The sequence below is a fragment of the Thamnophis sirtalis genome, unplaced genomic scaffold (genome assembly GCF_051295495.1).
Source record: "Thamnophis sirtalis isolate CommonGarterSnake01/CBP01778 unplaced genomic scaffold, rThaSir2_p1.2 scaffold_7, whole genome shotgun sequence".
Classification (NCBI taxonomy): domain Eukaryota; kingdom Metazoa; phylum Chordata; class Lepidosauria; order Squamata; family Natricidae; genus Thamnophis; species Thamnophis sirtalis.
Window position 1 is genome coordinate 28,938,649 of NW_028261387.1, and position 26,289 is coordinate 28,964,937.

At 36.9% G+C, this 26,289-nt stretch overlaps 1 protein-coding gene across 14 annotated transcripts in view; it reads left to right on the forward strand.

Moving 5' to 3' along the window:
• Positions 1–26,289, forward strand: part of DAB1 (DAB adaptor protein 1) — a 788,454-nt gene that overhangs the window by 600,287 nt on the left and 161,878 nt on the right. The window contains exon 6 of one of the 14 annotated variants that reach the window (XM_087719608.1): positions 505–575. The exons of the other annotated variants lie outside the window; for them this stretch is intronic. The gene's annotated coding sequence lies outside the window, so the exon portion shown is untranslated. The remainder of the gene's footprint in view (positions 1–504; positions 576–26,289) is intronic. 14 annotated transcript variants of the gene reach the window in all.

Here is a 26,289-nt window from a genome sequence, read left to right on the forward strand (position 1 = left end):
TCCATTATGGATCCAGACAAAGTACTTCCGTAGCTTCCAGTATAATATAAAATATGAAACTATGTACTTAAATGACCATTTTCTGAAGAAGGGGGGGGGGAACCTCCACACATTTAGACTAATTTATGAAAAAGAGAAAAATCCTAGCTCAGAGGTTTTTTGTAGATTCATTGATAACTGGCTTTCGAGAGTAACAATATAAGCAAAGTAAATCTGGTGAGGCTAAATTAGCAAAGGAGCCATTCTTCGTCCAGTTTCCACTCTGTAGGACAAGAAACCATTGATTGACCTCCACCTTTTCCCAAGCCGTATTTGTACGTGAGTGGTATCCCGGGTATTCAGCCACCAAACATAAAAGAAGGGTAAGTTTGTGTCCTCTCATGTCTTTCCTATGTTTGCCACAAATAGAGATATGGAAACAGCTGCTTTGCACAGCTTGTTAGTACAGGCAAAGCACAGCTTCTTCAGGTATTAAAGCAGCTGTGTTCTTTGGAATTGTTGCAGAACTGTTTTCAAGGCTGGCCTGGTTATCTGCATGTGACAGTACTACCACTGACAACAAAGTGGCTGCAAAGGTAAGTATGTGTGGCCATGGAAGCCTTCCAAAAGATGTGGCTCATTTATTGCTTCAAAGAGAAGCATTATTTGTATCGAAACACTTGGTGAAGCAACTCTTGAATGTCAATAAATAGCGATTTTTCCCTACATGGGAACTTAGAAGTAGAAAACAATGCCCTGTAAATACTATAAATTGTAATGATATTTTTATATTATTTATTTTAATTACTTATTGCAATCTTGGTTTTACCACTTCCTTAGTAAAATTGCAATAGCATAAAGAAAATGAAATAAAACCAAATCTGTATACCTGGGACATAAACATTTCATTGGTTGCACAATTCCATCATCATTCTTGTTACATGTTTATAATTACCAGGTGACAAAGATTTTGTCTAATACAGAATATAATTTTTTCCTAACAGTTCTGTGATAATTTAAATTGCTTTATATGTAATAATTTTCTAGCAGGGACGCAAAATGTGGACAGGTCTGATCTGTGATAATTCATTTTAAAAATATCCAAAAACCTCCTTATTCTAAATGGTACAAAAGTTTCAGGATCTCCGCATCTTAATTTGTACTTTAGAAGAAGAAAATAATCATTCTGTTCATTTAACCTTCATCTCACCAGCTTATCATCCTTTTCCTGCAAAATCTGGGTTGTAGGTTTTTGATTTAGTATACAGGTAGTCCTCATCTAGTTCATTTAGTGACCATTTGAAGTTGCAACGGCACTGGAAAAAGTTAACTTAACCTATGACCATTTTTCACGCTTATGACCACTGCAGCAGCCTCATGGTTACGTGATTTACATTTGGGTACTTGACAAATAACTCACATTTATGACGGTTGCTCCATCCCGGGGATCATGTGACACCTTTTTGCGACCTTCTGACAAGCAAAGTCAATGGGGAAGCCAGATTCACTTAACAACCATGTTACTGATTTAACAACTGCAGTGATTTAACAAATGTAGCAAGAAAGGTCATAAAATGGGACAAAACTCACTTAACAAATTTCTCACTTAGTAGCATACATTTTTGGGTCAGTTGTGGTAATTAATTAAGGAGTACCTGTACTACCCTTCATAGTGTACTGTTCAGTTAACATCCAGATACTATGACTTATAAAGTGTGAATGAAAAAAATGTGAATAATACCTGTTGGAAATGTATAGTTAGAAATGTTAGTTGCTTTCTTCAATCTCTGATCTAAATATTGCCAACTTGATATGCTAGATATAGTTACATTGTCTATAAACATGCAATATATAAACTCTGCAAATTGCCACAATTACAGTGTAATCTAAAAACATCAAGCAAGAATTATATAGACTGACCCATCATAGTCCTTCATTCAATATTTGCTGCAATCTTTAATCAGAAAGTAATGTATGTATGTACCGGTATGCCCCGGTACCTGCTGGGAGCACTAGGTATCGTTCCGGTACGGTGCTCCAGAGGGCCCACCCTCCCGTCTGCTCTTCTTATCTCTGTTTGAGCCAACTGGGGCATTTGTGCATGTGCATGGGGCATACGCCACCTACGCGATGCTCCGCCGAGCAGCTGGATTGTTGTGGGCATGCGCATGCGTGGGCTGCGCACGTGGACATGGTGGACACCCAGCCCTGTTGCAGTGTACCAGTTGCAACGGGAACAGGCACCCACCACTGGTATGTATGTATGTATGTATGCATGTATGTATGTATGTATGTATAAGAATTTCCAGTAATGTTTCATTCCTTCTTTTATTTTTATTTTACAAAATCAAAGGATTGTCTTGAAGACCATAGCTTTGCCTCACCTGTTGCCCTTTATTTTAGAGTTGCCCTCTGACACATGAAGGTGACATCTTCTATTAAAGATTAATAAGATACAGAGACATTTAAGACATAGAACACATGTTTTGGATTTATTTTGATGCTGCAATAAAATTCTTGTTTTGCATCAAGCTATTACCATTTAGAAAGAGTCATTATAGCACTAAGAGGGTTTACTAAAGTTCTTATGGATATAGAGACAATCAGCACATTAACCTTTTAATAAATAGCTTTGGGATATAGCATGACCTACATTTTAATAAATATAGTCCTGACACATTGCAACAACACTGAATTTACGTTTGTCACCATGAAGATAAACAGGAACAATATTTCTGGCTATAGTATTGAGTGAATCCAAGACTTTCTTCTGACACACAGAAACTAATATAATAAGGAAATAAAAGTAAGAGAGCTCAAAATACATAAAAAATCAGTAAAAATATATTGACCCTCAGGATGAAACAGAGAAGAATATTAAGTAGAAGACTGAGTTGACAGGAGGAAAACCTCTGTTGAATCATACAATTCTGTTTTGCTTCATTACATCTAAGTTAAGAAAGTCAAAGGAAAAAGGCGATTCAGTCATATCATTTATCATAGTATTCTGGACCAGACACCTTCACATTAAAAATATTTTGTTTGAAAATTAATTGGATTAGGATAAAGTATCTGATACTTTCTAAGATATGATTACTGTGATACTTTATGGGCCTTTTATAGAACACATTCTGAAACGTGTTCCAGCATAATGTTGCAGGATCCAATCTGGGTCAATCATCAGAATCAGAAGTTTAGTCTTATGAGCTTTTGGACTTGTGCTACTTGTAGCTACTAATACTAGGCATATCATGGTGAAAGAAATGTACTTTGCTTGTTCTACTGAAGTTAAAGGGCAAAATGCAGTTTCTGGGACATTGCCTTCCATAACTTCCAAACACAGGAGATGTTTGTTTCCTGCACCAACACTGTAAATTATGCCCAGAAAATTCTGCATAATTTAGTGTAAATCTGTCAACATGGGCACCATATGATCTTTCTAGTGTATGTTGGTGGATTTTGCGCCATTGAAATCTCTGGATATTTTTCAAGGGCAGCTTCACACAGAGCATTTTGCAAAATCTTGAAGTGCAAATGAGGAATGAACAAACTTTGCCAAACCTGGCTGGCTCAGGAATGGTTTCATCTGGCACACTGGATCTAATTGCCAGATGGTCAGCCATGTTCCTCATCATGACTGTCAACTGGGCAATCTAACAACAGCTGAGAATCAAGGTGTCCTCTCAGAATGTGGACAGGAGTAGGGCCACTCAAAACAAATTCAAAAACAGCCCTCCATTTATAATTGTGTGTATAAAGTGGGGTCATTGCTGCATGGATTATAGGTTATGTATTTTTAGTTTAATTTGGACCAAATCATTTTGCCAATTTTTATATCAGATCAGCTTCACAAGTTGACCTCAGGTTTTGGAATTGTACTCTATTTGCTAATGTTTTAACTTATCAATGCTTTCTTGCTATTTCTCAAAGTTGATTGGATACAAATGCTAAAGATGCATTAGAATTTTTTTTAAGTTCAATACATATGAATAACAAATAGTTTACTATTAGTTAATCATCTTGACTGCTCTTTATACTTACTTTGTAGATTTATTTATTATTTATTTATTATTTTAATCTCATTTAAATTGTTTTAGAATTTTAGAATTGTAAGCCTCCCAGAGTCACTAGGTTGTGACTCTGTTGAGTTGGGCGGCTATAGAAATTGAATGAATGAATGAATGAATGAATGATAATGTATACACTTAGAACACTCTTTATTCAGTTGCATATTGCAATTCTAGCAGTACTCCAACTGGAAATCAATACAGGATTAATCAAACTGAAAAAAGAAGTATTTATAACCCCAAATCCTAAACTGAGCACTGTTAATTAACATATGTTATTCCATCAAAAATGTACATGAAGTCCTAAAACCAAGTGAGCTTTCTGAATGAATGGTTTTTCTTGCACGTCAGCAAAAAAAGTTTATTCTACTACCCAGTTCTTCCTTGCCAACATTCTGGCAGAATATCAGACATGAAAGTTCAGAATAGACCTGGTGAGAGAATGTAGAATAAACCATCCTTCTTGTATTTATCTCTGACAATACCTGATATAAAAAGGATTTTATCAAGTAATTACCTATGAATTAAGGGATAATCTTACATTTACTGATAAGAATAGAAATTGCTTAAAAATAAGGAATGAATAAGTATAAAGATACAAATAACAAGACATTATGGCTGAAAATGTATATTAAATGTTAACACCATTGTAAGAGAAAACTTGTCATGTTATTCCCTCACTTCATGTCATGCTCATTCATATCTTCAAAATAATCCTAATTTTGTAAAACTTTTATAAAGCTATTGATTGGTGAATTCTATATTTCTTTGCTTTTTTAAAAAAGAACAATTGACTATTAGAAACTTGTTCTGACCCCCCCCCCCCTTCCAGTAACGAATGCAAGACAAGCTTAGCTGGAATGTCACAACACTTTATTGGCAGGACTATAAATCTTGGTGGCTGAAAACCCAAACACGAGCGAACAGATAAAGAACCTTGGCAGCAACCCAGACTCCAACAGATACAGATAACACCTTCTCCAGCATTGTTTCACAAACAGTTCAGACCAGATTACTTTAAACGGTTGTGTCCTGCAAGAAGTATCCTCCCCAAAAGCTCTACTTAAATAAGCTCTGGGAGGAGCCAGGCGACAACCACCTGGCTTAATTATCTCTGAGGAGCTTGTCTCTGAAGCAGCTGTTGCTGTCACTTCTGTGCTCATCATAATCTTGCGTCAGGGACAAACTCGCTTAATTCTTCTCCACTGCTCCAGGCCTCAGGCGCTTCCTGGTGGTCAACCAGCCTCTCTGGTCCCTGCTCTGAGTCTGACGTCTGCCCAGGGTCCTCCATCTCTTTCATAGCTGACTCATAAAGCCACAACAGAAACTTATTTAGTCTTTTCCCTTAGTTGGCATGCAGTGCTATGTGTATAGCTCTACAGCAGGGGAATCAAACTCAATTTCACTGAAGGCTGCATCATGGTCGTGTCTTAACTTTGGAGGGCCAGGGGGCGAGGCCAGGGGTGGGCATGGGCATGAGCATGATCAGCAAGTCGGGGGCACCTGTGGTGGCCAACTGCTAAGGCAGGACTTCCCCAAGATCCTTCCTCAGTATCATTATATCCTTCCCTCTCTTTCCTTTACTTTTCATTCTCCTTCCTTCTTCCTTCCCCTCTTTCTTTATTTTTTCTTCCTTGCTCTCTTCTCATCTTCCCTCCTTTTTCGTTGTCTTTCCTCTTTCCCTTTCTCCTTTCCTGTCCCTTCTTGCATGCTCAAATGCAAATGGGGAAATATTTCTCCTTTTTCATTTTTTGTTTGTTTTGATAGCTCTCTATCAGTGAAAATGGAGCCCACAGCCCATTTTTGGCTGTGATGGGCTCCTGCAGCCCTCTGCTAGTAAAAATTGAGGTCTCTTTTCACTGGCACAAACACTGTGGGCCAGTCCTTTGCTGTTTCAGGGTTGACTCAGCCTTCCATCCTTCCGAGGTGGGTAAAATGAAGACCCAGACTGTGGGGGTGATATGCTGACTCTGTAAACTGCTTAGAGAGGACTGAAAGCCCTATGAAGCGGTATATAAGTCTAACTGCTATTGCTACTGCTATTGCTATTGTTTCCAGGGTGGTCCTGCTGACCAGATCTAAGCACCCCACAGGCCAGCTCCAGCTCCTGGGCCTTGAGTTTGACACCCCTGTTCTATAGGGTATATACTCTTGCCTTCAAATTCTCTGCATTGGTCCAAGCATTAATATTTACAAGGTAACCTTTATTGCCATTTTTTACTGTGGGTACACTGAACACATTAAAAATTAAAATCTGTTGCCTGCTGTCAAAAGTGTACCCATACATACACGCTATATACATACATCCCTCACTACTGTCAAACCATTCACTAAGGGTGCATTACTATTACTATTAGTCTTCTCATCATTCCTATCACACATCTCCTCCCACTCATAACTGCATGACTGTAACTTTGTTGCTTGTATCCTTATGATTTATACTGATATTGATTGTTTCCTGATTGCTTATTTGTACCCTGTAACCATCATTAAGTGTTGTACCTTATGATTCTTGATGAATGTATCTTGCCCTTTTATGTACACTGAGAGCATAGGCATCAAAAACAAATTCCTTGTGTGTCCAATCCACTCTTGGCCAATAAAGAATTCTATTCTAATCTAATCTAATCAATTTCATTCCATTCCACTCCATATACATACATATGTGTATACATACACCCATACATATAAATGTTACTCATTGTCCATCTTGAATATATGGCAGAAAGAGGAAGCTTGAGAGTTCACAAGGTTGATACTGTATGGAACAAAACTTGACTGAATCTGGATGTCCTCCTTCAGATACAAAGCCACCTCCCAGAAGGCAACAAAGAAAACAGGTCATGAAGAGGATGTGTAGTGTCCCAGACAACATTGCGGACCCTGTTCAAGCAATGCTTATATGCTATGTCCTGGATAGAAGGGAATGAACTGCCAATAATCTTTTCTGCCATCCTCACCACTCACTGCACTACCTTCCTGTCTGAAATAGTAATGCTTCCAAACCAGACTGTAATTCAATATGACAAGATGCGCTCGATAATCCCTGGTGGAATCATTGGCTAGAATAGAGGGGGAAGTAAAGAGTAGCTTGGAGTCCCTCCATGGGAAAAAGCAACAGAGGTTAAACTCTAGAAGCCTTTATCTGCCTTTTTCCAAGATAATGCAGTTTCTTGTAAAGATGTGATCAGATCAGAAACTACTTTTGTCTACTCAGTGAGTTGATCTGATTTCCTGAGCTTGGCATTACTTTTGACGCACCTGTACATTGGATGTAGCTGAATCTTTGTTAAGGAGGGAGATTAGGAAGAGAGAGAAAAATCAAAGAATTTAGAAGGAATAGGAGAAAAAGAACACACAGGAGAAAATGAAGTGTCAGCATAGACATAGATTGCCTTTTGGTTTATGGAATACGTTAACAATCTGACATTAGAGCCAGCATCAAAATAAAAGACAAACAAGAATACCTTCCTTTATCAGTTTGCATATATGTTTATTTGGGTTATAGATTCTTACATTACCTCTAAACATAAATATAAAAAGGGCTGATTAATATGATGAATTAAAAAAATTCCCAATTATTAATATGAGATTTTTGCAACCCCATTCTGTGTATACTTGTATTTCTCATTTTCAGAACATGGGTATCTGTTGTGGCCCAGCAGGATCCGGTTGAGTTGCTGATGGACTCGGATAGCGAGGAACCATATGAGTCTGCCATGGAAGACGTGGAGGATCCTGTGCAGGGTTCAGACTCAGAGCAGGGACTAGAGAGGCTGGTGTGCCACCTGGAGGCACCTGAGGCATGGAGCAGTGGGGAAGATCAAAGTCAGTTTGTCCCTGATTCTAGGTTGAAAAGGACTGAGAAATGGAAGACCTCCGTAGGCAGTCTCATAGAAGATAATTAAGCACAGGTGGTTGTGGATTGGCCCCTCCCAAGAGGGTTTATAAGTGAGGCATTGGGAGGGGACATTTGCAGGAAACAACCGTTCAAACTGGTATTGATGAAATCTGTCTGTATTCTAGCCATGTCTGTTCGTTTGGATTATCTGCATTGCTTCATTTGAACTATCTGGGTTTCTGCCAAGCTATTACATTGAATGTGAGTTATCTGGGCCCTCAGCCAAAGGATTTGTTATCTCCTTAATTAAATAGTGGCAAACAGTCAAGCCTGTGTTCTGGTTTATTCACAGGCCAGGGGTGGGGTGGGGGGGGTCAGAACAGGTATCTAACAAATAAAATAGTGTAATTTCAGATAACATGACCCATTTCATTTTCTCTTAAGATTTGCCCCTTTCTTTGTATGTTATGCAGTTCCTATATTTTGCATTGTTTTTCAGTCAGTTTTTATTCTCAGTTCCCATTATTACTTGTTTGGCTTTCAGATCACGTACACTGTTTCCTATTCACATTCTTGTCCTTTGTTTTAGTATCTATTGCTACAAATTTTAACAACCTGTTTTGCTTTGCATTCTGTTTCCTTTGTGTCTTTCCAAATGAAGAAACTTAAATAGAAATGTATATTGCTCCTTCAGAGTTAACCTGTGGGAAGTATACTGGGCTAACAGATTTGTGCGTTGCTTGCTCTGCCCCCAAATAAGGGAGGGGTATCAAAATAACATATAGACAATGAGTTAATTTCCTTCAGAGGAGCAACAACATTATGCTTGAATACCTAAGTTGTGTTCCAAATATAGTAGAGTAGTGAGATGGATGAGATGAGTGGGTGCATGTTAATAATAGATTATATTGATCTGAATGAACTTGTCTTTGAAGGAACAAAAGCCTGGGAGTGGCTAATAGACTTAACTAACACAGTTTATCTTAAAACAGAACTCTCATATTTATGCCCGCTTTCTCTCCAATGAATTTTACTTACCCAGGACTGGCAAAGTGTTCCTTATTAGTATGAAGTACGTCATTAAACACTAATCGGACCAAGTCAATCACGTTTGTGTCTAGAACAAATCTCAAAGAATTGAAAAATATTCTGTTGTAGTTCAGTCTTTTGAATAATAACAGAATCTTAAGGACTTGATTAATTAGGTTTACTGATGATAAAAATAAATGTAAATAAATATAGATAGAAGATGGATGGATGGAAGGACAGATGGACAGACAGACAGACAGATACTGTAGATAGATGTATTGATGATGATGCAGAATGAGCCTTTTTCTTCTTCATATCATGGTTATGTATGCTTTTGTGTGAATTATTGGCATGTGCATATTCTTTTCTGACTTCTGTTTGATACAACTCTCATGCTGGCTTTCTCACACCTTTTCCTCTTGTCCTTCCATACATTTCTTCATTAGGATGCCCAAGTTTATAATTCATGTCCTCTGTTTATGGATGTGTTATACAGAAAAATCACAGTTTGCCACTCACTATCTTTTTCTTTAAAATGCATCAGAAGAATGATGAAGAAATAAAAATGATAAGTAGAAGTCTAAGTTTTGTTTTAAAACTATACCTCTTGTGATGGAAGTAATTTTAAAAATCATTTATAAACAATGGTGCCGCTTAGGAGGACATGAAGTGTTCTACCTGTGGTCGGAGCAGTGTTACTAGCATGTAGCATGTAGTCAGGAAAAAAACACTTAGGCATGCTCACAAAAATCCAAGAACTATAATTAAGTAATATTTATAGAAGAAAGTAAAGTAATATTTATTGATAAAAGTAGGAAGCCATATCCAAAGAATTTCCAAAACTGCAATTTAGGAACAAACATAAAAATAGTGTTCATATCCTTTTATGATTTATTTTCCTCCCATCTATGTAATGGACTGCTAGGGGGTCCACTTTTGAGTGGATTGGCCTACCTGTTTCATTTCAGTTTGTATTGAGTTTGTAGTCTTACTGTTGTATTATGTTTCTTTCCAGGGGTGGATGGATGTATAAGAGCAGCTTCTCAGAGATGTAAGCCCTATGTAACCCATTGTGTAAAAAATGTAATAATCCTAGGGCCATTTTTAACTGCCTTCCAAAAAGTTGGGTATGGGATTAATCTCTGTTGTATTTGTGGTGCAGTTGCTTAATTGATGCAGTTGCTATAATTGGAATTAGATTGAGAGTGAAAATAAGTAAAAAAAAAAAAAAGCTAAATACTATGTTTGTAGTTTAATTTCCACCAGGTGTCTCTCTTTATTGTTGCACAGTAGAGATTAATTGAAAAAAAATCAAACGATAAGAAATGAAATAAGTTCAGGTAAAGAAAAAAATCACTGGCAGGAAATGTGATGAAATAGAGTTGGAAGGCAATTTCACTCAGTAAAAGGTTTACAGAATGATACCTGCAGTACATCAAAAACTAGATGTAAAACATTTATATGATGTTTGAAAGAAACAAACTAATTAAAAACAACTAAGATTCATAATAAGCAGTGTTGTCTAGTTTTGGATCCTAAAATTAATGGTCCAATTAATGACCCAAGTCATTTTATTTAGATAACATGTACAGGTAGTCCTTGCTTAAAGTTCATTCATTCAGCAACCATTTAAAGTTAACAATAGAGTATTTAAACTTGGTCATAGTTGTAGTTACAGCCATGCAACTAAAAGTCAATGGAAAAACCAGCAGGAGGTAACAAATGGGAATTGTGGGATGCTGCAATCTTACAGGACATGCTTAATAACAGCAACTGGAATTGCTGGAACTGCCATCGCAACTTGGCACAGTCACATAATATCACATCTTACAGTTGCATTGCTTAGCAATGGAAATCCCAATTCTAATTATAGTTGGTAAGCAAGGGCTACCTACATATTATTTTACTTAAATATGCTAAACCAAATTCTCCTGCTCAGCATATTAAATGGAAACCTCAACTTATACTCTCAAATTGTCTGAAGGAAAATACAGCAGATGTTAAACCTTGCTCACCACAGTCTTCTTTACACATTGTCGATTGATGAGTGTTCAATAAGATGAAAAGAAGTCTAGAAGGCTGAACATATTTTAACAGTCTAATTTATAAGATTTTGAAAATAATGTCATTAGTTTAGAACTTGGTATGGTATTCTTTCTAATGAAAGTGGTAAGATATTTTCCTTATATTTTCTGAAAAGTTACTCTTGAGGATAAAGGGCTTATTTGAAATACCACTGGAGCTACAGAGAGAGAGAAAATGACAAAAAAAATATTTGCTGTCTTTCCATCAGTGTTGACTGTCAGTGGATTAGAATGGTTCTAACCCCTAAGGAGAAAGGCAATTTTAGATTTAATTTGCACTTTAATAGAAGAAAAATCTTATCATAAATAAACATTTTAAAGATGTTTCTACTATAAGCATATCTTTTACAAGCAGGATGCTTATTTATTTGGGGTGTGAATTCAACTGCAAATCCAAGGACTCTCACAGACATAGCCTTCTTGCCTTGGTTTCATAATGGTTTACTTGTTAATTGAGAATATGTCTTCAGAATAGGGCTTTCCTCTCCAAGCCAGATTACTAAAGCAAGCTAAAGGCACTTCAGGATGGTTCAACAGGAAAGTGGTTTCCATTATAAAACAGAGCAAGACCTCCTATTCAAACTAGTCTGCTGCAGGACTGCCCCTCCCACCTGGATTCAGCTGGAGCATCACTGGCACACTGCCATTGTCCTGACAATAGCAGCAGAAACTATCACCATTGTTTTAGGAGGGAGGGAGGGAGGGAGGGGAGAGAGAGAGAGAGAGAGAGAGAGAGAGAGAGAGAGAGAGAGAGAGAGAGAGAGAGAGAACATGCACACATACACAACTATGAGTGGTTTTTAGACTGATATATTTCCTAATGTCTCATGAATAGGAAGAAATAGCACATCCTGGGAGAAGATCCCAAAGGGCTGCAAATTGTTAATATCAACACACTCCTTCCATTTATTTATTTATTTGGTTTATATTTCATTATTTTGTGGGTGTTTTGTTGTTTTAATCTCTTTTAAATTGTTTTGCAATTATAGAATTTAAACCACCCAGAATCATTTAGTTGAGTTGGGTGCCTATAGAAATTGAATGAATGAGTAATAAATACATTTTTACACTTATGGTTCTCCACCCAAAGAATGATTCTGCAAAGTCTTCAATCCATTTGCACATACAATAGTTTATCTGGATAGAAAAGTCACTTTTTGGTAATGCAGTATGTACAAAAAAATATAAATGGGGAAATAACTGCCAAAAATACAAGCACCTTCAAATTCAGTAAGTGGCCAAAGAAATAAAATAGACTGCCCACAAAAAGTAAGTTGTCAATATTTTAAAGAGGAAGGAAGTCATGGTGATAGGAGATCTTAATTACCTTGATATCTCTTCACAGACAAATTGCTAGCTACAGTCCTTATTTTGCTAATAATTTTCTCCTTTAGGATGGAGATTATATAGCCATTAACTTGTTTTAATGGTTTAATTTGGATTCCTGTACTGAGAAAGCAATTGGGTTCCATAGTATATGATTCTATGATTCTTGTCTCAAAGTTTACCTTAGATTAAGGCACTCTATTTTTGCTGTCATCACCTACATTTTTTTCTATATCAGATTGAAAGTATTCAATTTTTATACCTGCTTGAAAGTACTCATTGATTGCTTTCCAAAATTGTATTAGCTCAAGAATGCAATTGAATTATCTACATTTGGCACAAAGGTAACTTGAGAACAATGGCATTCTTCAAACGTGCTACAATGATTCCATTAAAAAAAAGTATTTTTATTTTTCAATAGAGTAAAAGTATATAAAACAAGCCAAAGATAAAAAGTAAGAAAAAATAAAAGGAAAGAAATGGGAGGAAAACATACAATTATATCTTCCACTTTTCGTTCTATCAATAATCACCATCTTAAACTTTTTTGGATTCTCTTAAATGTTACTTTTAATCCAATCAAAATGCTACAATGATTTTAATTAGCACAAATATTTCATAAATAAAGGGGACATTTTATCATATATGGTGAATAGCTAAAGCTAAAAAATGATTCTAATACATACTTTGATACAGAGGATTTTAAAGATTAATATTCAATTGAAGGCAGAACTATTCCTTTTAGTACTAATGGATAAACAGTTAGGTAAAAAAGCCATGGAAGATTATTTCAGTATATGATTATTGCAATGAGATTACAAAATGCACAGAGATGGAAAGATTCGGCACTGCCAGCTATGGAGGAATAGTTGATGAAATTGGCAGATCTTCCTGAGAAGAATAAACTTTCGGATTGTTTCAAGACAACATCTCTTCCCCTGTTGCCCAAGGTCATCCACAATCCATTACAGTGCCTTAGGATTGTGTCTCATTTGATGCCTTGCGACTATCTTGGGATGGCTATTGATGTATATAATGATGGTCCTCCTTTTCTTAATGATGCCAAATTTATACTGTCTTTAGTCTTTTATAAATTGCTGTATTCCTACAGTGGGATATATTGTCTCACTTCTGCTGGTACAAGTTGTGCTAAATACAGAAAAGGGTAAAAATGTCAAAGTTCTGTTTTTGGGAAATTGAGCAAGGTCAGTAATGAAATTTACATTTCAAGCAGTTTTGTTCAAAGAGGGAAAATCCCCCCTTAAGATAAAAATCATAGGTTCTCAAAGCTCATAATATGAAAATGAAAAACACTGGCTATAAGCATTCCTCAAATTATGTTTCTTTAAACCAGAGAGAAATATTGTTAAACGTCTTTCTGTCTGCTTTAAATTAATTACGTTATTGACCTCCATTAAACCTTCAAATGTCTCCTGAGCTGCAAAATGATTCATGGTTCACAATTTGAAATATTTTAATCAAGTTTTGTGAAAAGTAGGCTCTCTAAGATTTGGGCCTGGAATTCCAGGTCTGTGTGTGTGTGTGTGTGTGTGTGTGTGTGTGTGTGTGTGTGTGTGTGTGTGTAACAATTATTAAATATAATTTAAATGATATTAATATTAACAAAACATAATAAATTTTGCAATTCTCATTTTTGATAACCACATCAGAAATTAGTTAAAGATTCATGCATTGCATAACTTATCAGATACAGTTAAAATAACTTAATTTTTATTCCACGTAAGGATGTAAAATCCTGGCATTACATTTACCTATATTACTCTCCTAATTGTTTTACTTTGTTCCTTCAATACACAGGAAACTGAGTGTTCTGTTATTCATTACCTAGCTGTATCTGTAGTTTTCTGGAAATAAAGCCAAGTAATCATTGCTATAAAACTAATTTCTGTTTTTTTAATAACAGAATTTGTTTATTCTTCAAGTTGCTCTGTTGTTTTGTTTTGCATTTCACTGAATGACAGTCTTGAGTGCTAAAAATCCATACTTTATATTCAAAGATTGAATCTCTCAAAGCAGAAAGCTAATCCTTCTGCAATAAATATTTTTGTAACCCCCATTGTTGCTACATAATTTTACCATCTCTCTTTATTCTGAAATAAATATGGGGGGGGGGAATCTCAATGCAGAGAAAACACTCAGTTTAAAGAGAAAGGTGGCAGTGGTGTGCTGAAGTTAAAATTAGAGATGTTGAGATTAAAGGAAATGGATCTTCCTGTCCTGCTTCTCTAAACATAATTCAATCATTCCTTCCTCTTTCTCTGGTTAGGGACAGTTACCCCAGCAGTGGCAGGGAGAGAGGAAGAAGAAACTTATTTATTTTATTGTTTGTTTATTTATTTGTTTGTTTGTCAAGATAACAAGTATAGGTATGAACATAAACATAGGAAGTAAATACAGATAAATGGGAACAGTAAGATAGGGATGGTGGGCACGCTTATATATGCCCTCTTTATGGACCTCTTAAGAATGGATGAGGTCCATGGTAGACAGTTTGAGATTGAAGCTGTGAAGGTTTGAGGCTGTAACCACAGAGTTGGGTAGAGCATTCCAGGCATTGACTACTCTTGCTGAAGTCATATTTTCTGCAATTGAGTTTGAAGTGGTTTACCTTGAGTTTGTATTGATTGTTTGCCCATGTATTATTGTGGTTGAAGCTGAAGAAGTCGTTGACAGGCAAGACTTTATAGCAGAAATTTTGAGAACTATGCTTAGATCGAACTGCGGTCTTAGATCGAATTCCAGATTGTCCAAGCCCAAAATTTCAAGCCTGGTTGCATAGGGAATTCTATTGTGAGTAGAGGAGTGCTCTTCTTGTGAAACACCTCTGAAGCCGCTCAATTGTGTTAATGTCCTATATACAGTGTAGGTTCCAGGTGGATGAGCTGTATTCAATAATTGGTCTGGGAAAGGTTTTGTATGCCCTAGTTAGCAATACAGTGTTACCGTGACACTAACCCTAACTTGTTATCCTTCTACCTTCTAATGCTTTGCTGTATTATCTTTTCTATGCATACATCTAGGACAGGGGTGGGTTTCAAAAATTGTTTGAACCTACTCTGTGGGTGTGGCCTCCTTTGTGGGAGTGGCTTGCTACACATGTGACTGGATGCGAGTGGCTTGCTGCCGCCGCCGCCACCGCCACCGCTAATGCCGCCGCCACTAACGCTCCAGCCACTACCGCTGCTGCTAACGCCACCGCTAATGCCGCCCCCCTACCCAGCTTCGGCTGCGTAGTGCACGCGGGCCTAGCTCGCGAAAGCTAAGCCACCGCCCCCTTCAGCCGCTACCGCTGTCACCACTACTGCCGCCGCTAATGCTGCCGCCGCTAACGCTTCAGCCGCTACCGCTGCCGCTAATGCTTCAGCCGCTACCGCCGCCACTAACGCCAACCCCCCCAGCTTTGGCCGCGTAGTGCACGCGAGCCTAGCTCTCAAAAGCTAGGCGCCCCCCAACTTCAGCCGTTAACGCCACCGCTACTACCGCCGCCGCCGCTACCGCCGCCGCTACCGCCACCCACGCACCCAGCTTCAGCCGCGTAGTGCACGCAAGCCCGCAGCTTTCGTGAGCGAAGGCCTGGAGGCCTTCCTTCACGAAAGCTGGGCCACCGCCACCCACCTGAAGCCTCCCAAGTCCCGCCGCTGGGACTTTGTTGCTTACCTGAGGGGGAAGCAGCAAGCGAAGGCCGAAGGGAATTTTCAAATGGAGGTCAAGCGCGAAAAAAGCTTCGCTTCGCCTCCAGCCCGCTCACTGATTGGCTGGACTCCAGCCAATCAGTGAGCGGCAGGCTGGGCTTAGTGCGGACGGGCGGGGAGCGAGGGAGCGAGCTGCGGATGGGCGGGGGAATGAGCAAGTGAGCTGTGACACGCCGGCAAAAGGGCGCTTTGCAGCGACAGGGGCCAGGACCGGTACTGGCATTCCCGGAAGTTAATGACTTCCGGGTTCACCGACGAACCGGTTCGTGGGAACCGGTGCGAACCAGAAGGAACCCACCCCTGATCTAGGAGTATTTTAACAATACACAAAAGAAGAAGAGGGTAACACTTCTCACTTCTTTCTTCTATCATCTTGCTGGTGAAGGTCTTGCTACCATTTTTCTAAGGTAGAGTTTTGGATTCTAGTATTGTAGGAATGGGAAGGAGAACATGAAGAGAATTCATCTAACTCCACTTGAATGTGGTAGTGGTTCAAGGCCTGAAGATCTCAAACTCTTTAGAAAGGAGCATTATTTTGGTAGTCCTCAATCAAAACCATTCGTTTAGTCACTGAAGTTACAATGGCACTGAGAAAAGTGAATTATGACTCTTTTTCACACTTACGATCATTACAGCATCCCCATGGTCACATAATCAGAATTCAGATGCTTGGCAACTGGCATGTATGGTTGCAGTGTCCTGAGGTCATGCAATCATATTATGCGACCTTCTGACAAGAACAGTCAATCAGGAAGCAGATTCACTTAACAACCATAATACTAATTTAACAAGCACTGTACTTCACTTAACAGCTGTGGCAAGATAGGTTGTAAAATGGGGCAAAATTGACTTAACAACTGCCTTGCTTAGCAACAGAAATGTTTGGCATTTGGTATTGGTATTTATTCGATTTGTAATCCGCCCTATTCCCCGAAGGGACTCAGGGCGGCTGAACAAAAACCAGGGGAAGGGGAACAAATACAGAAAAGTAAGACAAACAAGACAGTGATACAACAATTTAAAAAACATAGCAAGCACAGCAAATTCGAGTAGGGGGGGAACTCAACCCTAGGCTTGCTGGGACAGCCAGGCCTTAACGGCTGTCCGGAAGGCCTGAAGGGTGGTGAGGGTCCGAATCTCCACAGGGAGCTCGTTCCAAAGGGCCGGAGCAGCCACAGAGAAGGCCCTCCTCCGGGTGGTCGACAGCCGGCATTGGCCAGCAGATGGAATTCGGAGGAGGCCTAATCTGTGCGATCTAATGGGTCTATGGGAGGTAATTGGCAGGAGACGGTCTCTCAAGTACCCAGGTCCAATACCATGTAGGGCTTTATAAGTAATAACTAGCACCTTGAAGCATATCCGGAGACCAATAGGCAACCAGTGCAGCTCGCGGAGGATAGGTGTGACGTGGGTGTACCATGGCGCACCCACAATCGCTCGCGCAGCTGCATTCTGGACCAGCTGAAGTCTCCGAACACTCTTCAAGGGCTGCCCCATGTAGAGCGCATTGCAGTAGGACTCAATTGTGGTCATACTTCAAGGACAACCTGTTATTGTTATTAAATATATTGTTGTTATTGTTTAATAGATTATTAAAATATACTTCATTTTGGGTAACTGCCTGTGTCCAGTGTTTATAAGATGTTAAAGGAGTGGAAGAATGGCATGAGAGAAAGCACCTTTACCTTTTAATGGTAAAGTAAGTGAATGATAAAGTAAATCTACTGCATTGCTCTAAATCTCCATATACATTGCTTTAAAGTTCAGTATGTCTAGATTGAATAATAACATTGACTTTGTGATTTATTTATTGATTGATTATGTGACATTAAGTCATTGCTGACTCTTAGTGATCACATCGATATATTTTCACAATGATGATCTCTTCACAACCTGAGCATTCAAATATTCTTACAGTGTACTCATTGCTACTCTAATTACCATATCCGTCCATCCTGCCACTGGTCATTTTCTTTTCTTTCCTTCTACCTTTCCCCCACATTAAAGCCTTCACCAGAAATTTAGATCTTTGCATAATGGATTCAAAGTACAATAGGGTGATTTGAGTCTGGATATTTGTGAAAATTTTAAGGTGGTTTGTTCAATGATCCATTGAATACATGACTACCCAAGTATTCTCCGGAGTCTACTCTGATGCCAAAGTTCACACATGTCAATATTCCTTTGGCTTTCCAGCAACCTGTATAAAATTTGTTAAGCTTCAATTACTGGCAGAATCATAATGTTAGATTAATACATAACTTCTAGGAATATTGTTGATATTTCTCCTAGTATATTTAAATATGAACTGTTCATTTTGTATTTTTTATTAATATTTAAATGCAATTTTTAAAGTCTAATTTCTGATATTGTTCACCAAATGATAAATTGTGTTATGTCAGAGGTGATTAATGTTAATGATATTAATGTAGTTTACATTATATACTTCAATTAAACATAGTCATTGCATAAGAATACTCTTTCTTTACTTTTATAAAGTAACGCTATAATTATCATACAAAGCAAACTTTGCAAAAATATGTAGCTTCAAACTGTATGGAACAAGGGAACACTTTTTCTTTCATGTTATAGTCAGATTTTGGCTGGCTAAGTGGATTTAGGGACACTTTGTAATTTAGATAAATACAATTGCATTATGCTTATTATGTCATCAAGTAGTTCTGTAAATCAGTAGATCTGTTTACATATGATGACCATTAGCTAGTACTAGATTGGTTCTTTCTTTCTTTTATTTTGCAGAATTTATCTCTGATTTGTAGGACCAAATTGTGAGTTTTGGTAGCAGTTCATATGAGGGTCAGAGGGAAAATGTCTGAACTCTTCAGAAAAGAAGAGTTCTAGCCTAAGAATTAGTTCAGAGGTAGGGCCTTCATATATGTCAAGTAGATCACATTCAAACAGAAAGAACAATGCCACGGTCAGTCATGGCAGAATCAAGTCCTAAGCTCCTGACATTGCTTCTTCAAGTCTGGTCCTTTCTCTTCAAACATGGAAAAGGCTTGAATCTGTTTTATAAAGAGCAAAAGCTTAGAAATCAAAAAGAACTAGTGGTATAATATTTCACTGGGAATAAGCCACTGTTCTCAGCTACAATATCAGGCCTAACCAGTTTCATCTGTGCTCAAACGAAGACTGGATGCTTCCAATACAACAATCTGTCTGGTAGCAGAAAGATACTGGGAAAACTTTTAGCACAATCTGATTTCATCCATGCTACACTTTCTCATCAAGTTCAAGCTGATTTTCTTATTGCTTTGTTCTTTGAATCTTCACTTCTGGTACAGAGTTTTGCATCTCTTCAGTCATAGACCAGAAGTGTAACTTTTATCTAATTATAGAATAGAATAACAGAGTTGGAAGGGACGTTGGAGGTCTTCTAATCCAACCTCCTGCTTAGACAGGAAATCCTACACCACTTTAGACAAGTGGTTATCCAACATCTTCTTAAAAACTTCCTGTGTTGGAGCATTCACAACTTCTGGAGGCAAGTTGTTTCACTGATTAATTGTTCTAAATGTCAGGAAATTTCTCCTTAGTTTTAGGTTGCTTCTCTCCTTGATTAGTTTCCACCCATTGCTTCTTGTCCTACCCAGGTGCTTTGGAGAATAGCTTGACTCCCTCTTTTTTTGTGGCAGCCTCTGAGATATTGGAACACTGCTATCATGTCTCCCCTAGTTTTCATTAAACCAGACATACCCAGTTCCTGCAACCATTTTTCATATGTTTTGGCCTCCAGTCCCCTAATCATCTTTGTTGCTTTTCTCTGCACTTTTTCTAGAGTCTCCACATCTTTTTTACATTGTGGCGACAAAACTGAGACAGAAGCAAATTATGAATAACCAGGACTCTAAATAGTCTTTATTTTTGTCCATGGTAGTTAGAACTGCTGGAATTTGTATTCCATCTCTGATCAAGTGATCATGGGAACCAATGTCCCCTAGCTTTCCTCCCTCCCTCTCGCATCTCCAAGTTTCCAGCTCATTGACTAGATTGTATCAGCATAATCTTGCCATTCTGGATTTTTGCAGGGTAATATATGCAGAATAATCAGCTCATTTAAATTCAAAACAGAACAGAACAGATTCCAATAATGAATGGAAAGATGGGATAGATAGCAGATTTAAAGCAATTCAGCAAATGCAATTTGAGCAAAGAACAATATTTTAAAATATATATTCCGGGAATATGAATCATAAAATTTTTAAAAATGGTGAATATGATATTGAAATATGACATTGAAATAAAGTTGCCTTATTTCCATGTTCCTGATAGATACAGGACTGCTAATGAGTTGTCAATAACAGTTGATACCTGTGGAAATTTTTCTGTGTTTTCTATGTGATTTATTTTATGATTTAACAATTTACTACCATTATCTCACTCTAGTCAGATTTTTCAATTAATCAGATTTTAAGAAAGATTAGTGAAGAAGAAAAATATAGGTAGGTCATCTGATCAAGTGTAAAACTAAATATTTTATCTTGTAGCAAGATAAAAGCAAGATGTGTGCTTTCTGGATTTTATTCCATTGCCCCTTGATTACTGTGCAAAGTCTGCAGAGAATAACGCATCCTTGCTTTTCAGAACAATTTTTCCATATTTTTAATCAAAATCCTGGAGAAAATAGTCACACATATGTGTGCTTATTACACCGGAGGGTCAGTTTAAATGTGTTGTTATTTTATTGGCAGACAGAAATACATGAATATAATTCATGGTTTTCTTTTCCAGGATGGCAGTGAGCCAGTCTGATTATATCTACCTTCAACTAGGTGGCCTATATTATTTATTTTTAGTTATTCTATTTTTAAAGTCTTTCTCTATTTCATCTATTTTCAGGGTGTTTTTAAAAAAATCATGGATTCTTCTGCTACAGTTCACATTATTAGTGCTTCCTGCATAATTTATAAACCTTGCCCATCTGGAAAAGTGGTAATTTGACAAATTTCCAAGATATTGTAAGAGGCTCTTTCACTATCAAACTGACATTTATAATACAATTTATTTTTTATTTATGTTATCTTTGCCACATGCATCAATAATAATATGAACTTTAAAAGTATTCTTAAACTTAAATAAGATTTTGCTTTATTATTGCTGTTTTAAAACTATTTTTATATTTTATAATAATATTTATGTGCTTACAGTTTAACATAATACAAGATCTATTTTTATTTATCATGGAAGATTGAATGAATAATGTCTGTTTCTAGTCTCATGATTTCATCTGTTTTGGGAGAAACTGAATTGGCTAGATTGATGTAAGTAAGGATGACCTAAGATATAGAGATGAGAAAAAGCATGTGAAGTTTAAAGAATTGTCTATAATCTTATAGTATTATGACATACACTGTATGGAGAGTATGTAGTCTTGACTTGCAACCATTCATTTAGTGACTGTTCAGAATTACAATATCACTGAAAAAGTGATATAACCGATTTTCACACTTACTACCATTGTAGCATCCTCATGGTCATGTGATCAAAACTCCGATGATTGGCAACTGACTCATATTTATGATGGCTTCACTATCTCGGGGTCACGTAAACTACCTTTTGTGACTTTTTGACAAGCAAAGTCAATGGGGAAGCTAAATTCACTTAACAACTGTGTTACTAACTTAATAAATTCAGTGATTCGCTTAACAACTGTGGCAAGAAAGGTTGTAAAATGGGGCAAAGCTCACTTAACAACTATCTCACTTAGCAACAGAAATTTGGGGTTTAGTTGTAGTTGTAAGTTCAGGACTACCAATAATAGGCAAAGAGATTTATTTTGGTTAAACAAGCAGAACTTCAAACAATGTGATGTCAGGAGTTCAGTTCTGTCTTTAATACTCTGAGTATTAACTTCAACTGCATATGTTATCTTTGAAAGTAGAAATCCTCAGGAAATAAGCTAATTCCCATATTACCAAAGGAAAAACAAATCAAATGTAGAAATAATTTGAATGTATGCAACTAATAATACAGCTTTCTCTGAAGAATAAAATTAACAAAATACCAGATCTGTTTAAAAGGACACATTGACATATTGTTCAGAAAGTTGTTTTTGACAAGGTTCCATTTGTTTTGCCTTTAAGTGGAAGCTATAACCTTTAAATTATAAATATTTAGTGAGATTGTAGAGTAGAAGGAAGACTTCCTAAGTAAAGCCCAAATTAATTACAAATATCCTCAGTCTTAATCTCTGTCTAGAATAATGTTTCTCAACCTTGACAACTTTTAAGTGTTTGGACTTCAACATCCAGAATTCCCTAGTCAGCAACGGGATTTCTGGGAGTTGAAGTCAAAAACACTGGTCTAGCGGAATTAGAAGAAAATATTGTATGTATTTCTTATCAGATGAGAGATTTACTTTAATTACTGTTTCAGTTAGTTTTGAATAGCTTTACCATTCTGCTACTTTAAAGGAAAAAAATCCATAGAAATATTCTACAGCTCTTAGTGTATGACTTCTTTTTTTAACGTCATTTAGTCTGCACTGTTCAACCTGTTTGCTCTTGAAGATACACAAGGTCATTCATAATTCAGTCAGGATATTTACTGTAGTAGTAGTATTTTTAAAGAAATGCAGCAATTGTGAATTCATGTTCATCTGCATTACTAGTCACAGCTCCAGTGACTGAATAGAGGGACCCCTCCTCACACTTCAGCTTGGAGTACATTTAGTTCTGCTAAATTGTACATGCTTGGAAATTTTATTAAAACACGTGCAGATTGTTGACAGATGATATGTTTTAAAATATAGGTTAGATGATAAAAATTAGTCTTGCCCAACTCTAGGTCATCTTGAATTAATTCAATTAAATATAAAGCTCTTTCTCACATGGCCTCTGATCATATTCCTTTCTCTTGGTTTTCTTTTATTATAGCAGAAACTCAAAATACCTATTTAGAGAGGGAAAGAGAAAGGGGAAGGGTGAGATAGAGAGAGAGAGAAAAAGAGAACATTTGTTTGCCTCATGCTCTTAATTCTTAGGGTTTCGAAGCAAGCTTATGAAAGCTAAGGTGACTTTTTTATTCTTTTGCAAATATACCTGGAGGAAAACCACAGGATCCTTCCTTACCTGGGGAAAGGAAATGCTTTCATGAATTCATTTTGTGCACTTCTGTTTCTCCCCTGGGCAGCTTTAAAACCTGTCAAGAAAGCATAGAGAAAGGCATAAGAAATTTAGTTGTCTTCAACTTGATACTAACCAACAGGGGAGAAACTGGAATGAACATGCTATGCTGGAATTCTTGGTTGGAGGAAAAATAAACCTGAATATAATCAAAGTATTGCTTGGATTTTAAGAAGGTGGATTTAATAAACTTAGAGTAGGATTCTAAGGTGGGCAGGATGAGGATGGCAGGATAAGGATGAGAAAACTAATGGAAAAAGAAGAGCAATCACCAAAAGGATAATTGCAAATATTTTTGGTGATGGGAAAAATAATGGAAGACACAAATGGGACTGCATCAAAAAGAAAAAGAAAAACAGATTCATAAAATAAACAGAAATGTGGACAGTTTATGTCATAGATCAGTACTGTAGATAGGCTATAGGTAGTCCTCATGTTATGTCCTCATTCCGGTTTCAGTTATACACTCACATACTTGTGAGCCTCAAATTATTACCATAGTTGAGCCCAGAATTCATGTTGCTGTGAAAATGTGTTACATGAGTTTTGCCGCATTTTATGACTTTTTTTGCCACATTTTGTTAAGCGAATCCCTGCAATTGTTAAATTAGTAACACCGTTGTTAAGTGAATCTGGCTTCTCCATTGATTTTGCTTGCAAAAGGAGATCACATGACTCCAAGATACTGCAACCATCATGAAGGCATCATAAATGTGAGTCAGTTGTCAAGCATCCGAATGTAAATCATGTGATGGGATAACAGTCATAAGTGTGAAAAATGGTCATATGTCACTTTTGTCAATGCCGCTGTAATTTCAAATGGTCACTAAATGAACTGTAGTACATTGAAGACTACCTGTACACAGTTGCTATGGAAATTGACTGTTTATTCAAGGTTAAGGAGAACAGCAGACAAGGAATGCAAACCAACACAGACTCTCTCTAAGAAATTTGTCTGACCTGTTTTGCTTTTAATAGAACCACACAGAAGAATTATTGAGCAAGCTAACTAACCAGGAAAGCTTAATGAAAGATTGGGAACATATGTGTACTCTTGCCTGGAACCCATTTATTTGCAATCCTGGCTTATTAATTGACTAAGACTGTTTTCTCTTAACCCATAGAATAGGATATGGAGTGACATGATAAATCTATAAAAATGTAAAGTTTCATTTGAGTCAGCCTGAATTCAGGTTATTTGATAGTGATATCTGTATGGTTTTCTTAATAACAATTAAAGAGAATATTATGGTAAAGTTTTACAGCATTGGAAGGACATTCTAATGACCTAAAATACATTATCAGGGTAAAAATAATGACAAAAAGGTATGGCTTGATAATGACGGGACAATTAGATTAGTGCCAAAATATTATTGCCACAATAAAAGATAATACATTAGAAATTAACTATATTTTCAATATCTTTTCATGTCTTACTTTTCTATCATAAACTGATAAAGGTTGTGACAATAATCAGATTTACATCTGAAAATCTACCAAATTATGACTTAAAAGGAAATCAGTTTAGATGACTTTTCTTGGCAAGAATTTTTGGGTAGATTCTGTTGCTTAATTGTTTCCTTCTTCCATATATTTATTTGTCGGTAAGAGAATAGTCCTTGTGCTGTGCTAGTGTTACAGGTCGTAATTCCAGGAGGGCGTGGGGAAGTATCATATAGCTTTATTAGGTGATGCCAACAAACCTGGTATTTCTTTTAACCTATTTTATCCTCTGTGGAGATATTGCTTTCTGGTTTGATGTGTTGCATTCCCTGCTTTTGAAGCATTTCAGTACTTGAGAAGTTGCAGCTGTTCTCCTGGAAAGATCTATCACCAAAAGGCCTAAACTAACTCTGAATGTTTTCATTGACTTTTCTGATCTACCAACTTGAGTTAAAAACATCATTTTATTTTGCTGTCATTCCATTTCACACTTGTGAAAAAAATTCAAGACATATAAACTCCCTTAGGTGACAGTTCCCGCATGATGCTGTCACTCTAAGCTAGACCATATTGAATTCTGTCATTGAATGAGAGACAAAATGAAATGCATTGAGCTGTAAAATTTAACTTCTTGTTCTTTTTTATCAGTATCATATCAGGCTATTAGTAGCTATAACTTCAAAAGCACCACATTTTACTCTTTCAACATGCTGCAGCTAAACTATCTGAGCCATAAATAAATCACATCATGTTTTTATATTGTGTATAACAGCACTGTATTTTATTAGCCCCAGAAGTGATACAACAAATATCATAGATTTTGTTTAAAAAAATGAATCATTAGGATGAAGTTAAAATGTTTTTTTTTTAAAAAAATTCAAATTTAATTGTTTTATTTCCATTTTTTACAGGTAAATTATTTTTGGTCAAAGCATGTTCAGTTCATTCATATTTTGGGATATAGTTTTAAAAGATTTACTTTTTTTCTTCATTGTAAACCATACAGTAGCCTAAGCTAACTTTAGATTCAGATAAAACAGGAAAAACATCTTTTTCCTACCTTGATTCCATGACCCCACAAGCATTGAACTCTCAGAGGGAAGGCATATATTGCATTACTGTATTGCCCTTTTTATTGTTTGATGTATGAAGCAAAGTTGAAGTTGACTGTAGAGGCAGCTGTTCATCTTTCTTCTTGATTGAGGAGAAGTGAAAGGAAAAATAAATAGCAAACAAAAAGAAAAAAAATTCAGCCTGAGATCATGGCTATTTGAAACAACTTTAGTGATAAGAGCCAGAAAATTATTTCATAACTAGGGTTGATATGAAATGGAATAATTTAGTTTTCATGTGGAAGTTTTCATGTGGAAAAGGAAAAAAAGCAATTTTATTGTATTATTTAAGTCAGTGTTACTTTGTGTTAATGAATCAAGGAAAGTTTATTTTTCCATCTTCTGTAGATTATCTTTTTTTTTCTTACTATTGGTTTGACTATATGAAATGTAATGATGAAATCAGACTATCAGCATAAAGGTAAAGGTTCCCCTCGCACATGCATACTAGCCATTTCTCAAATGTAGGGGTGGTGGTGCTCATCTCCGTTTCAAAGCCGAAGAGCCTGCGCTGTCCAAAGACGTGGTCATGTGGTCGGCATGACTAAAC